The sequence below is a fragment of the Manacus vitellinus genome, unplaced genomic scaffold (assembly GCF_001715985.3).
Source record: "Manacus vitellinus isolate BGI_N305 unplaced genomic scaffold, ASM171598v3 scaffold_5_pilon, whole genome shotgun sequence".
Classification (NCBI taxonomy): Eukaryota; Metazoa; Chordata; class Aves; order Passeriformes; family Pipridae; genus Manacus; species Manacus vitellinus.
Window position 1 is genome coordinate 42,033,988 of NW_021940682.1, and position 12,784 is coordinate 42,046,771.

The following is a 12,784-nucleotide window of genomic DNA, read 5'->3' on the forward strand; positions in this document are numbered from 1 at the left end:
TGAAGGCAATTTCTCACTCTAGTTTAAAGACAAAGCTTTAAGATGCAGCAGTTCTGCTGCCTCTGTTCCCATAGAGCCCAGGCTCTTCCTTGTCTAAACAGTGCAGTGCAGAGATTATAGCACTGCAGATTACACTGACTACCCTTTGCTGGGGACTCCCTCTTCCGTGTTGGGGGTGTGGAATGGAAAGCATGTCCGTGCTCCAAGAGGTGTTTTCACAATCTATCTATCTTAACATGCTCCTGAAAGTGGATGTGTGCTGTGAGCTGAAGCATGGATGTGCTACTCATGCAGCCTCTGCCAGCAGTCAGGAAAGCCTGCAAGAGAGGACTGGGATAGGGTATGAAGGAGCAGAAAATTCCTTTATCAGAGCTGGTCTACCAGAACCCTCAGAAAACCACGTTACAAAGAAACATTGCAGATCTGATAACTTTATATTGTGGTTATCATAACACAATCCATCCTTGTATTTATTTTTATTTTTATGCTTTGGCAAGAGATATATCATGAGGAGCACCATAAACTGCACCTGCTGATAGTAATTCTGAGTTTAGGCCAAATCTAATACAAGCAGGCTCAACTCAATTGAAGTCATGCTTGCTTACACCTGTAGTGAATTTGATACTGGATGTATGCATTGACTTGTCCTAAATATGTTGCCTGAAATGATTAGCACTAACCCAGTGTATGGCAAACCTCTGAAGCCTATTCAAGTTAGGTGATTTATGATAATTTGCATTGCAATTGCCCTCTTCTGTGCTTGTCTGTAATATCTGTAGTACACTCTCAGAATCTTTCTGGTTAATCTGTTTCCATAGACACCCTACCTCTGCTTCTGTGACTGCAACTCACTTACAATAAGCTGCAGAAGCACTAGATAACAAAAGTACCAGTGGCAGGACATTTTCAGCAGCAAGGAGATGAGTGTTAGCTGCAGAAGCTGCTGGAGAAGCAAATTAAATACTCAGGTGGTTAAACCAAGATCCATGTGACTATGACTGTCTGTTGATACTTCCATTTGAAGAAATTTTTATTTAACCCTGGTGTGTCCTCAAGAGCAGCAGTCACTGCAGTGACAGCAGTGGAGACAGCCCAGGAAGGAAGAAAATAAATTCACAGCTGATTAGGCGAATTTTAAACAAATCCATCTTCCATTTTATCAACTTGATATATATGATTCTAGAATTTCATGTTGTTTCATGTATGCTTACTTGGTTATTTTGTGAAAAGAAATATACAAAATACCTGATCCCATTAAGTCATTATAAAGCCCTTACATAGTCACATTAATGCTTAGGAAATTATAATATTGCAATATCACTTTAGAGGCAAGGTAGTTTAAGAATGGTTCACGAATTGTACACACTGTTACCTGCATCAATGATAATTTGGATTGAAATGCAGGTTATTTCAGTCACAAAACACACTTTGTAATAAGGTCAGAAACTTCATAAGAAATTTTTAAATTAACTTTTAATCAGTTGCTTAATAATACCTGTTTTGATAACAAATAGGAAAAATAACAGCACGAAAAGTAGAACTGCTGGTCCATTTAATTCTACTTGGAGACAGCTTCCAGAATTTGTCAAAGTATTGGCAGAAATACAAGGCTAGTCTATCTTCAGCACTGCTTATCCTACCTGTAGACACAGAGTTGAGATACAGGTATTAGAATAGAACAAACTATTCACAATAAAAATATTTGGTATTGGAAGAGCTTGGTTTTGTTTCTTGTATTTTTTGGTGAAGTGCTCTGCCTACCCTAAATGTGAAAGCCAGGGATATAAAACTAGCACTAGATAAAACCTTTCTATTTTTATTTCTTGACTCTTTTGGTGCAGCCTTAAATATGAAATCCGGATATTTCAATAGCAGAATATCCATGTGTTTGCACCATTCACCTTGTAATCACAGGATCTAATATTTCACCACTTTTTTTTTCTTTTTGTTTTTCATTTTATTAACAGTCATGCTTGAAAAATAATGGAAGAATTTTTTAGCTGAGGGAATATCATAGCATACCAGGTTGGAAGGGACCTCAAAGATCATCTGGTCCAACCTTTCTTGACAAAAGCACAATCTAGACAAGCTGTCCCAATAGGCAGTCCATCTGAATCTTAAAAGAGTCCTATGCTGGGGAAAACACCACTTCCCTGGGGAGAATATTCCAATGGCTGATTGTTATTATTGTGAAAATTTTTTCTCCAATGTCCAGTTGGATCCTTCCCAGGAATAACTTGTACCCCTTACCCTTTGCCTTTTCCACCTGACTTCCTGTAAAAAGGAAGTCTCCATCTTCTTTATAGCCACCCTTTAAACACTGGAACATAGGGCTAAGGTTTCCCCTAAGTCTTGTTTTCTCAAGGTTGAACAGACCCAGCTCTCTCAGCCTTTCCTCATCTGTCAGGCTTCCCAGTCCTTTGTTCATCTTTGTGGCCCTTCTCTGGGTCCCCTCCAGTCTGTCCACAGATTTTTTTATTTAGTGAGGACCAAAATTAAACACAGTATTCCAGATATGTCCTGACCACTACTGAGTAGAGTGGGATAATGGTTTCTTTGTCTCTGCTGGTGATGCCCTTTTTGATGCAGCCCAGCATTCTCTTGACTACTTTGCCAAGGCAGCAGCACACTGCTCACTCATATTGAACTTCTTGTCCACCTGCATCCCCAGGCCCCTTTCCAAAGAGCTGCTCTCCACCAGGTAGATCCCAGGTGGTGCTGCACTCGTGGATTATGTTTTCCCAACTACAAGACTTTACGCTTGTCCTTGTTGAACTTCATAAGGTTTTCAATGACTTGAGAATGAAAATATAATCAAATCTTAGAAGCAACCCTAAATATTTATGGCCATCTTTGTTAATGTAAATGCTGCTTACTGCAGCTGTTAAGCTTTTCATGATCTCTATTTTTTTTTGTTTTGGTTTGTTTGGGTTTTTTTGTTTGGTTGTTTTTTTTGTTTTGTTTTGTTGTTTTTTTTTTTTCTGCCTAGGGAGTAAAAGCACAGGTCCTGACTTGTTTTATACTCAGACAAACATCTCTCATCTTCTAGATATCTACAACAATAGATTCATAAGTGATAATAGTTCATCTAATATACTGAGAATAATATGATCAGGTCTATTCTTTTGTTAATTATTTCTCAGAATTTTGTTTTTACAATGCTGAGACATTATATTCTGAATTCCCAAGAAATGCCATATAAACTACCAAGCCTTTCCACACAATAAACTTCTTGTAATGATCTCATATTTTCTAGGAGGTATTTGTCTACCTCATAAAATCATCACAGAACAACACAATTGGCAGCTTCTGTTCTGCAAAAGCAGATTATAATGGCAGGTCAAGGTTAACACATATTGGCAGAGCTTTGTGAGGAAGTTTGTAATTCTTCTTCTGACTTCCCATTTCTTAAAAATAACTTAATATGATTATTCCAGGATTCATATTTTCTGCTTATGAGTTACACAGTAAACTAAATAAAGGCTATGTATGCTTTGTGATAATATCATTATAAAATATTGTAATCACTGCATACATAGTATGGAAATAGTATATTTGTATATAATAGTATAAATAATGTGGTATAACAAAATAATCTATACTCTCCTGTCATAACTGATGAATATTCTTTGAGCTGTTATGTTTGCGGTGTTTCCTCCATATGTCCACTTTAAGCACACTATGATAGCTCTGGCCTCTCTGAGTCTTTTTTAGTCCTGTTCTCAAATATTCTTTACATGTCATGAATTCTTCAGTGCAATATTTTTTTCCTTTCTTTTTGTTTTTTTTTTTTTTTTTACAAATTATCTTTAACAGCTTCAGAGTCAGGATTTGCTTTGCAATCAATGAGAAATAGCACACTGAATATTGAGTAACAATTGTTACTCAATAACCGTGACAAGAATAATCCATTTTACAAGTCCCAGCATTTGGCTTGTCTATCCTCTCAAACTTGCTGAAAGATAAGGGCACCAACCAGTTAACAGAGGTGTGAATAATGACTACAACTAATGAGACATACCACAAAATCTGGACTTTTTCGAGTAGTTGGTTACTATTATCCAATCAGAATACAGAGGACTTTTTGGTATGGAAATGTTTCATAAACTATCAATTAGTGATTTTTCTTTCCTTCTGACTGCCTGACAATCCTTTCAAGGCCATTCCATATGTTCTTTTTCTCACTCTATAGGCAGCATACAGTGGATCAATTTTTTTTTCCCCAGAAATTAGCCGTGTTCATAATTTGGAAATGTTTCTAGAAAATTATTACTCCAACACTGATCTATATTGCATTTTGAATGGGGAATGATTTTTTGAGATAGCATTGTTGCAGTTTTTTATGATATAGTTGTTCTGTACTTCTTTCACAGCAAGAATCTAATAATATAATGTGTCTTCTGAAGAACACATTAAAATGACATTATGTGATCAGGATGCCAATTATAGTATGACTAAAGACTAGCTATCAAGCTACAGAAAGTCAGTAATTGTGCTGATATAAATATAATGTTTATATGTCCTGAGTAGAAAAAAATTAATCCCATTTTATTACTTACATACAATTATTGACAAAACACTTAGGCATACATTTTCAAAGTGTTGTATGAGTTTTTAGCTGCATGACTCCCATTTAAGTCAATCGGAGTCACATAGTTAAAACCGCATGCAATGTTTTGAAAAATTACCACAGAGAAACCTCTCTTATTGCTTAGCTGCACAAACAATTTTATTCTCTAGTAGTTCTTTCACATGGCATGCTAGTAGCGCTGGCTGTCAGTAGTCTCATTAAAAAAACCCCACATTTACAGGCCTTCAAATATGGTGGTCTATATATATGCAGATTTCAAAAATAATAACATGATTTGTACTTCTATTGTTTCTTTCATCTCTTACAGGCCGGTGCTTTAAAGCTATTATTTAATTATGCCTCACATCACTGCTCCAGGTGGGTGCACTGGTAGCTGCCACCTTTGGCAGCTAACACGAGGAGACAAGGTGAGACAGTGGAGGAATAAAGAATTGAACCAGCCCAGCACCAGGTCCTTGGTCCCTTGTTCCAGCTATGAAATACTCCCAACCCACAGAGATTCATTGTTCAATAGTATGTAATGCATATGAAATGCTAACATTAATTGGAAATGGCACCAGAGTGACCTCACTTCAGTCTATTGAGGTCTGATATTGCTTCTTTTCACTCATTAATTCATTAATTAGTTTAAAAGGGCTAATGGAAAACAAAAATATTCCATTTGCCAGGGTGTATCACTGCTGAATATTTATATAATTTTTTATTATTCATGTGGGATCATAAGTGCTTAACAGAAAAGTCATTGTGAGTTTTCCTTGTTGTTGAAATAAACACAATACAGAATTTTTAAAACACATCAATTTAAAGGACTGATGGGATCTTCTTTATAATTTGTCTTTGGGAGGCTAAAGAAGCTCTAGGAAAACAATTTTATGAACAGCTTAGTATATTGACAGACATCACAACTCAAACACTTCCATTATGCATTGATGGCCTCAGCAACTTGCAGCAAGAGCAGAACGGCATCATATGAAATCTTTGTGTTTAATATAGTTCTCTCTTAGGCAAAAGAAGAGATTTGTACATGTTCTTTGATTAAATGAAGAAGCACACAAATAAAGTACTGATCATTATTAGTACCTATATATAAAAATAGTAACTAATGTTTTTATGTACATGCTTAAGAAATTGAAAAAATTTAAATTTACCATTAGCTAGGGTGTTAAGTTCATCAGTCTGGAGTTTTGGGTATAGAGCTTTTTGTTGAAACATATGTATATATTATATACTTTCAATAAGTATTTTTTAGATTCATTTCAGTTCTTCAGAAACACAGACTTTCCTGGACAAAAGAGAGTTAGCTTTGTCTGGCAGATATTGGTTTATTCTTGTGAATTGAGATGCATCCAGGTTTTCATAAACTGTAACTGGTCTCTTTATAAACAGAAATATTAGCCACACCTAGGTTTCCTTAGAACAGAAAATATAAATTAGTGCAAAATAAAGGTTATAATCATTAAATATTTTCACAAAATAAAACTAAAATTGAATAAGATTCCATTTACCATCCTATTTTATTTAACAACAAGACATTTTTCGTGTTTGACTGCAATAGTATTACCATACTCTAAGACAAAAAATTGTTTTTTCTAGTCAATTGTACTCTTGTGCCTTTGTTGCTTGTATTTCTATCCACATTGAGTGCATTACCCATTGTTAAATGATTGATAAAAATTGTTAAATAAGGCAAACACTATATTCAGTGTAGTGTAATGAGGCCTATCAAGCAGGAGAAATACTTCTCATCGTGATATTAAAATTAAATGTAGCATTTTAAAAATTCTTGACATAAATAAAGAGGTTATTTATCTGGACCAATGCTTTTTCTGTAAGCCCAGTGTTCTGTATAAGTCATTGCTAAAGCACATATTTTACTATGTAGAATACCTTAATTTTCTTCTTCTCAAATGCATTTTGAACTTGCAATCATTAAACATAACATAGTCTGCAATTGTATGGCTTTCCTATGTAGGGCTGTAACAGCTACTGCAGTCTTATTTCGCATGTAGTTTTGCATATCCATAAGAATTTGGTTTTCCACATAAAATGTGATACATCCACTCATATTTAATTGTCTACGGTAAACACAGTTTTATTTCTGACTACATTAAAATACTGAATTTAGCAGCTTTCTCTATGGGCATAGTTACCCACACACCCTTCCTTTCCCCTCCAGTTCTAATCAAAAATATTCCCAAGCTAAAGGAAAATAACAAACTAGCAGGCATAAGACATGTAGTACCTGTCATCAGTGTACAAAGCAATGATGCAGCCAGTATCACATCCAGTTGTCTTTGGTTACTTTTCCTGATGACAAAATAGTCAAGGAGAGCTGAATCCCTTGAAATGAGTTTACATTAAGCCTCAAAAGCAGACTTTTGGGCCAGTGCCTAAATACTTGCCCATTGTAATTGCATAGCAAATATAAGGTCTATCTCTGAATACCACTGACTGTTTTTTTAATTTTAAATCCACTGCTTTCATCTTTCTAATGATGTTGCTCTACTCTTTTGAAACTGACCTTTAATATAAAATTCTCTGTCATACCTTATTTAGAATGTGACAGAGATTTTGTCTGTCACAAAATGCTGCCATGCTTTTCACAGAAACTTTTATCTTAATATAATTAGTAATGTTTCCTGTTTTGTTAAATGATTTTCTCTGTTTTCTATATATTTATTATTTTTAAATTTATTAAAACAATTCCTTCAAATATTGATGTAGGAACATGGATCAACAGTTACTTACTCACCTTAAGTGCTAGATTATGGAATAAAATTCTTCTGTAAAAGTAAAGATGATGTATTATTATCAATGTCTTTGAAAATCTGAAATGCTCTTCTACCTTAGCTTTCATAACTGTTCTTCATGGTATATGTTCTCCTCCTCAAGGAAGTCCCTTAATTGTTTTTTGTTTGTTTGTTTTTAGTAGTTCCTTTTAATAGTTCCTTCTCCTTAGCTTGTGATAGATAAGACTTCAAAATCGAAATCTTGATAAATTCTCATTTCCCTCTTAGCTCCTTCTCTCATTTATCTATGATGTTATTTCCTGAGAGAATTTCAGCTACATAGAAGGGCAGATGGTTCACAAACTCCATTTCTTGTGGTTCATTTCCATTCAGTCCTACAAAGGAGCCTATTTCACATCTCTTTGTTTCTCTGTTCCTGTTCTTATAAAAACACAATCCAGTGAAAATGAGACAGTTTACTGGAAAAATGGCAACCAACTAAAATAAAAACTGTATTATAACTTTTGCTGTCAAAGACCAATCTATATTCTTAATTCCAAACCACCTAGGGACACCTAAACAACATATCAACAAGTAGGTATCATAACGTCCCAACAGGAGTTCATAATGCTAAAACCAAGGGTTCTTTCCTTCTTTTTGTATATAAATTACTTGCCTAATCTTATCTAATGACCTCCAAATCTGTAATGTATTTAAGTTCACTGAAACTTTGTGAAACACGCATCCTATAATTTAACTAAGGTTCAGTGAGATTAATTGGTTTAGGAAAGGCCACATAGGAAGATGATGGCAGAGAGAGTAACCGATCATAAATCTTTTAATTAACAACATATAATAACATATATATTCTCTGTTCATAATTGCATATACACAGCAGGCCTACAATGTAATTTTCTTTTTTGGTTCTGAGGAGGTTTTTTTTCAGAGATTAAAACAGTCATTTAATACAAAAAACTCTAAGACAGCAGTGATGATGTTTAGCTGCTTTTGGGGTTATGCAGTAGAGGATTGATGTTTTTCCAGAACTGAAGATTTTGAGCTTAAATTTGTAATGCTTTTTATGAATCTGTACCTCAGTGATTTAAGAATTTAAGTTTAATTTTCAGCATAGAAAAAAATTTACGGAAGAGCCTAAGCCTTTTTAAGCTTTCAAAAATAAAATTTTAATACAAAATTCACAAACAACATCATCATTTTTTATGTTATGCTATTATCTTTAGGTAGACAACAGTTTTTTGGGAGCAGGGAATCCAGCTGTATGTAGTTATCTCCACTTGAAACCTAGGACTCATAGCCCTGAATCCTCTCCATGTTCTTAAGAAAAAGAATCTCCAGAATGCTGCAACCCAAGGATGGTAAGTTTTATTTTCAATAATAGTGGTTGTCTATTTAAATGTAGACAAGTAATTTAGAGAAGTGGGATCATATCATGTTTATACTTCAGTAGGATAAAATTAAAGTTCGATATTTTCATGTTTGTCCTTCCATGTAGACTCATAGGATCATAGAATAGAAACACAGAATCATTAAAATTAGAAAAGTCCTCCAAGATCATCAAGTTTTTTAGTCTAGTTCAACTGAATGAGTATCATGCTTTTGTAGTTGATATCTTCAGAAAAGGTTATTCTCCTAAAAAGCACAAAATAGTTAATTTTTCAATATAAGCAAAAGAGACAACTTTCTTCTAAATAAGGAATGCATAAATTTATCTAACAATTTTTCATTTTAGTTTTTCATTTGGTTAGGAATGCTAAACTTAATCGTGCAAATACTGCTTTATTGACTGAAGGCCTGAAAGTGGTATAGGAAACATATAGTTTGTGAGTCCTATAAGGAATTGAACATATACTGCATGGCACCCAAACCCTTGGAAGCATTCAGGTAGCAGATGAAAGGACATTTCGAAATGTCACTGTCATTTTTAAAACTGAAATTTAGACTTTCAAATCACTGAGATATTTTCAATATTTTTATGTAAGCGCTGTATAGAACCAAAAAGTGCCAGACAGTTCAGTGTTGTCTAAGGATCAAATAAAAGCAGAATAAACTTCTTGGAAAAGTTAATTCATAAAGCAAATAGAATTTTTGTTCAAGAGCCTTTATATATAGAATTACATGTGTTCACAAGATAATGAGACATATGACATAACAGTCATCTAAAGAAAGGGTGCACTTAGTACAGAAGTCATTGAACTACGTGAAAAATAACAGCTTAGAATTGCAAAATATTCAAGTACAGGTTACAAAATCCTGGGGTCTGTCAAAACAGAATAGGTACACAACTGGAATGAAGATTCGGTGTTATGAGTGTCTGACTTGTGTCACAGTCATTTGTACATTTGAAAGAATAGATTGGTCTTCAGTTGAAAAAGGAGAATGGGATCAGCACAACTCATCTGTCATGGTTTTCTAACAGAACAATGTTTTTCCAGAAGAAATTCCAGGATTGCTGCAAATTAAACCAACATTCTGCACCCACTCATATGGCATTGGTATGGCTACCCAGGTGCATGGCTCTAAAAATGCCCTCTGTTAGAGAGTGGGCAGTACTCCTGCAGGCTTTTGGATAGTCTGAGTACAGCTAACTGGATCCAAAGTGCTCCAGGATGAGCCAGAGGGACAAGAACCTCTGGAGCTGAGTAGACAGCAGGCATTTGCTGAGCTAATAGCATACAAGTATCCTCACAAAATTCTCATTATTGTTGCTTAGAAGAAACAGACATTCTCCTGCAAGTTTAGTAATTTTTGTTTTCATGCTATTACTCACTAGCTAAATAATGACTTTTGTCATTATTTTAAAATAAGAAGTTGTCAGCTGTCTTTTCATGAAGGTCCTCATTTGGCACAAATTTCCATTAAGTATATATAAGGCAAAATACCTGTTTGTTCATCTGTTATTATCTCTTTATATTTATTTGGATGGCATTCGCTTAGGTGTGGAACATAAATAATCCAGGGTGTCAGAGATATCCTGTTGTTTGAATACATTGTATTTTATTTCCTTTTTCATGAGAAAAAAATTTAAAAGGAAATTTAGATCTTTTCATTCGCAAAATATGAGCATCTCTGAAATTACTCTTGGTGAAAGAAACCTGGAGAGATTCTTCTGCTGACCTAACCATCAATATCTGCCAGTATTGCCAGCAACAAAGCAACAAAGTGTTTTGCAAAGTGGTTTTTTTTGCAACTTTGTGTTTTGTTTAGGCACTTGGACTGTTGAACATTTATTCATGCAAGGTATAACTCATATGAGATTCAAGAACCTATGCATGCAATAAAATATGTCTGACCAGGAAAGATTTAAAAACTGTATTTAAAAACTACAAGATATGTATCAGGAATATCTGTAGATTATTTGTTTGTAGTGTACTACAGCTGTGCCCGAAGTTAACACTGTCCTTTTAAGCGAAAATGTTACCTTATTACAGCTAAGAGATTGCATGGTTAATTAAGAAGTGAGAAGAATGATGGATGTTGACAGGAGGTGGAGTAGAGTATGATTGACTTTACCTGGTTTCAAAAACATAGATCTAAAAAGCTAGCAAAGTCATCTATAGAAGAGTCAACCTAGCAAAGGAACCTGCCATGTCAACACTATCAAAACTATGGCAGATATCAAAAATGTTATCAGGACTAAAACCATATAGTTTATCATTTCTCCAGTCCTTTCATACACAGGTCTCAGATTTATGTAGCTGCATGTTCTTCTTCCAAGCCACATTGACTTCAATTTCTAGGATTAAGACCAACATATTTTTTTAAAAGGTTCTGTTAAAAAAGCAGTGCTTCTTACTGTAAAGTTACACTTGTTTTGGGCAGATTTTATTTGCACAAGCAGGACTGATGTTGAAATAAAATACAACAGGTTTCTCAGTTGATTTTGATTTAATGGACATCTTTGGTAGAGGACCTCAGGGTAGGCTGGCTCTAGCTATTTATCTTTATACTGGATGGTTTATATATTTTAAGAAAGTGACAAATGGCTGCTTTAAAAAAACTCATTATGGTAATTGATTATTATAGGAAAACCTCAGAAACTTTATGAAAGAGAGACATATTCTCTAAGTGTCTTAGCTTTACACCAGACTTGTAATTAGAAGAATCCATAAACATTTATCACATTACTAGAGGTTCAGTCAGAAGGTTTAGAATAAAACTCTGGAGTCACTTTATTGTTCTGTGTTAAAATCACATACTTTAGTGATTTTCCCTTACCACAGAGAGATTAATTTGCCCAGCTGAACAGAGGACCACACACATTTTCAGGACTCGTCTAAGCTGAGTCCCACAAGAATTTTCCTGTGCATGACTCTGAGGAGGTGACTGGATTCTTGGATTAATATATTTCTGAGTTTTGTTGTGGAGCCATATTTTCGGTGTAGAATTTGTTCAAGAATTTTAGCTATCTACAGTCCCTCCCCTTTTTCTGCTTGGTCTCTTCATATATCTGAAACTTTGGGTGTCCCAGAAGGAAACTCACTGATCACATATTTGCCTCCTTGCTTCACCTTCCTTATTTTAGTTATAGTTCATTCTGAGCAAGTTCTGAGGCATTCCAGTCCTGAATCCATATGTAAGATGGCCTTTAACTCATATTTAATTCAAGACCTTATAGTTTAATGACTGATTTATTTAAGTGAACAAACAAAACATTTTGTTAAATTATAGCTAATGTAACTAGAATTTTATTTTGCTTTCATTAATGTGATAAATCTTGCAAATACTAAAAAATAGAACCAAAATTTGACTATCTAATGTTACATTACCAATGCCTCTGGAAGACAGAGACAACATTTCTTGTTTTCCTGTTGCAGAGACAATTAACATTCAAGAGACTTAATCACTGTTTTCAGAAATGCTGAATATGAAAAATTAACTCTTTGATTTCAAGTTCTTAATCATGTCCAAACTTGAGAAGTCATTGCTGTCCCTGTGTACAGAAAAGTAAATTTTTCAAAACTAAATAAATTGCAGTTGATTCTTTAAGAAACTTTTGTTCAAAATTTAGGACCACAATATGTGACTCAGTTTGAGTTCTAGTTTATCTAAGGGAGTATACATTTCATGGTCATTATAAGAAAGAAATAAATTAGTTGCTCAGGATAAACCATAATTAAGCCCAATAGACAGAAGATACTTGCAAAGCTGTAGGTTACTATGGTACGCTATGGTATACTTCAACAGTTTTCAGTCCAGAGGTTTTTTGCAGCATGGCTCCTCAGGCAAAAGCTACCATGTATGTAGTAGTAGTAGTAGTAGTACATATATTATTTCTTTTAACCAGCTTTCATTGTGGTAACCCTCAACATTTACAGTGTTTTCTGTTATGGCACCACATCCTGCAGTCAAGGCAGTTCATAAGAATGTCATCTTTCTGTTCTAAAAAGCAAGCTTCTAGCCTATAAAGCTGGTGAGAAAAGATTGACTTTGCCACCATAGTTAT

General features: G+C 34.5%; 1 long non-coding RNA gene across 2 annotated transcripts; it reads right to left on the reverse strand.

Annotated features, from left to right (window-relative positions):
* Window positions 1–1,489: 1,489 nt before the first annotated feature.
* On the reverse strand, window positions 1,490–7,710 carry LOC108641021. 2 transcript variants are annotated; one of them, XR_001921674.1, is made up of 4 exons: window positions 7,344–7,710; window positions 6,834–6,898; window positions 5,740–6,001; window positions 1,490–1,640 (listed from the first exon to the last, which is right to left on the reverse strand). It is a non-coding gene; the product is annotated as an uncharacterized LOC108641021 (long non-coding RNA). The 2 variants fall into 2 exon arrangements; XR_001921673.1 differs by lacking the exon at window positions 6,834–6,898.
* Between the last annotated feature and the right edge of the window lie 5,074 nt (window positions 7,711–12,784).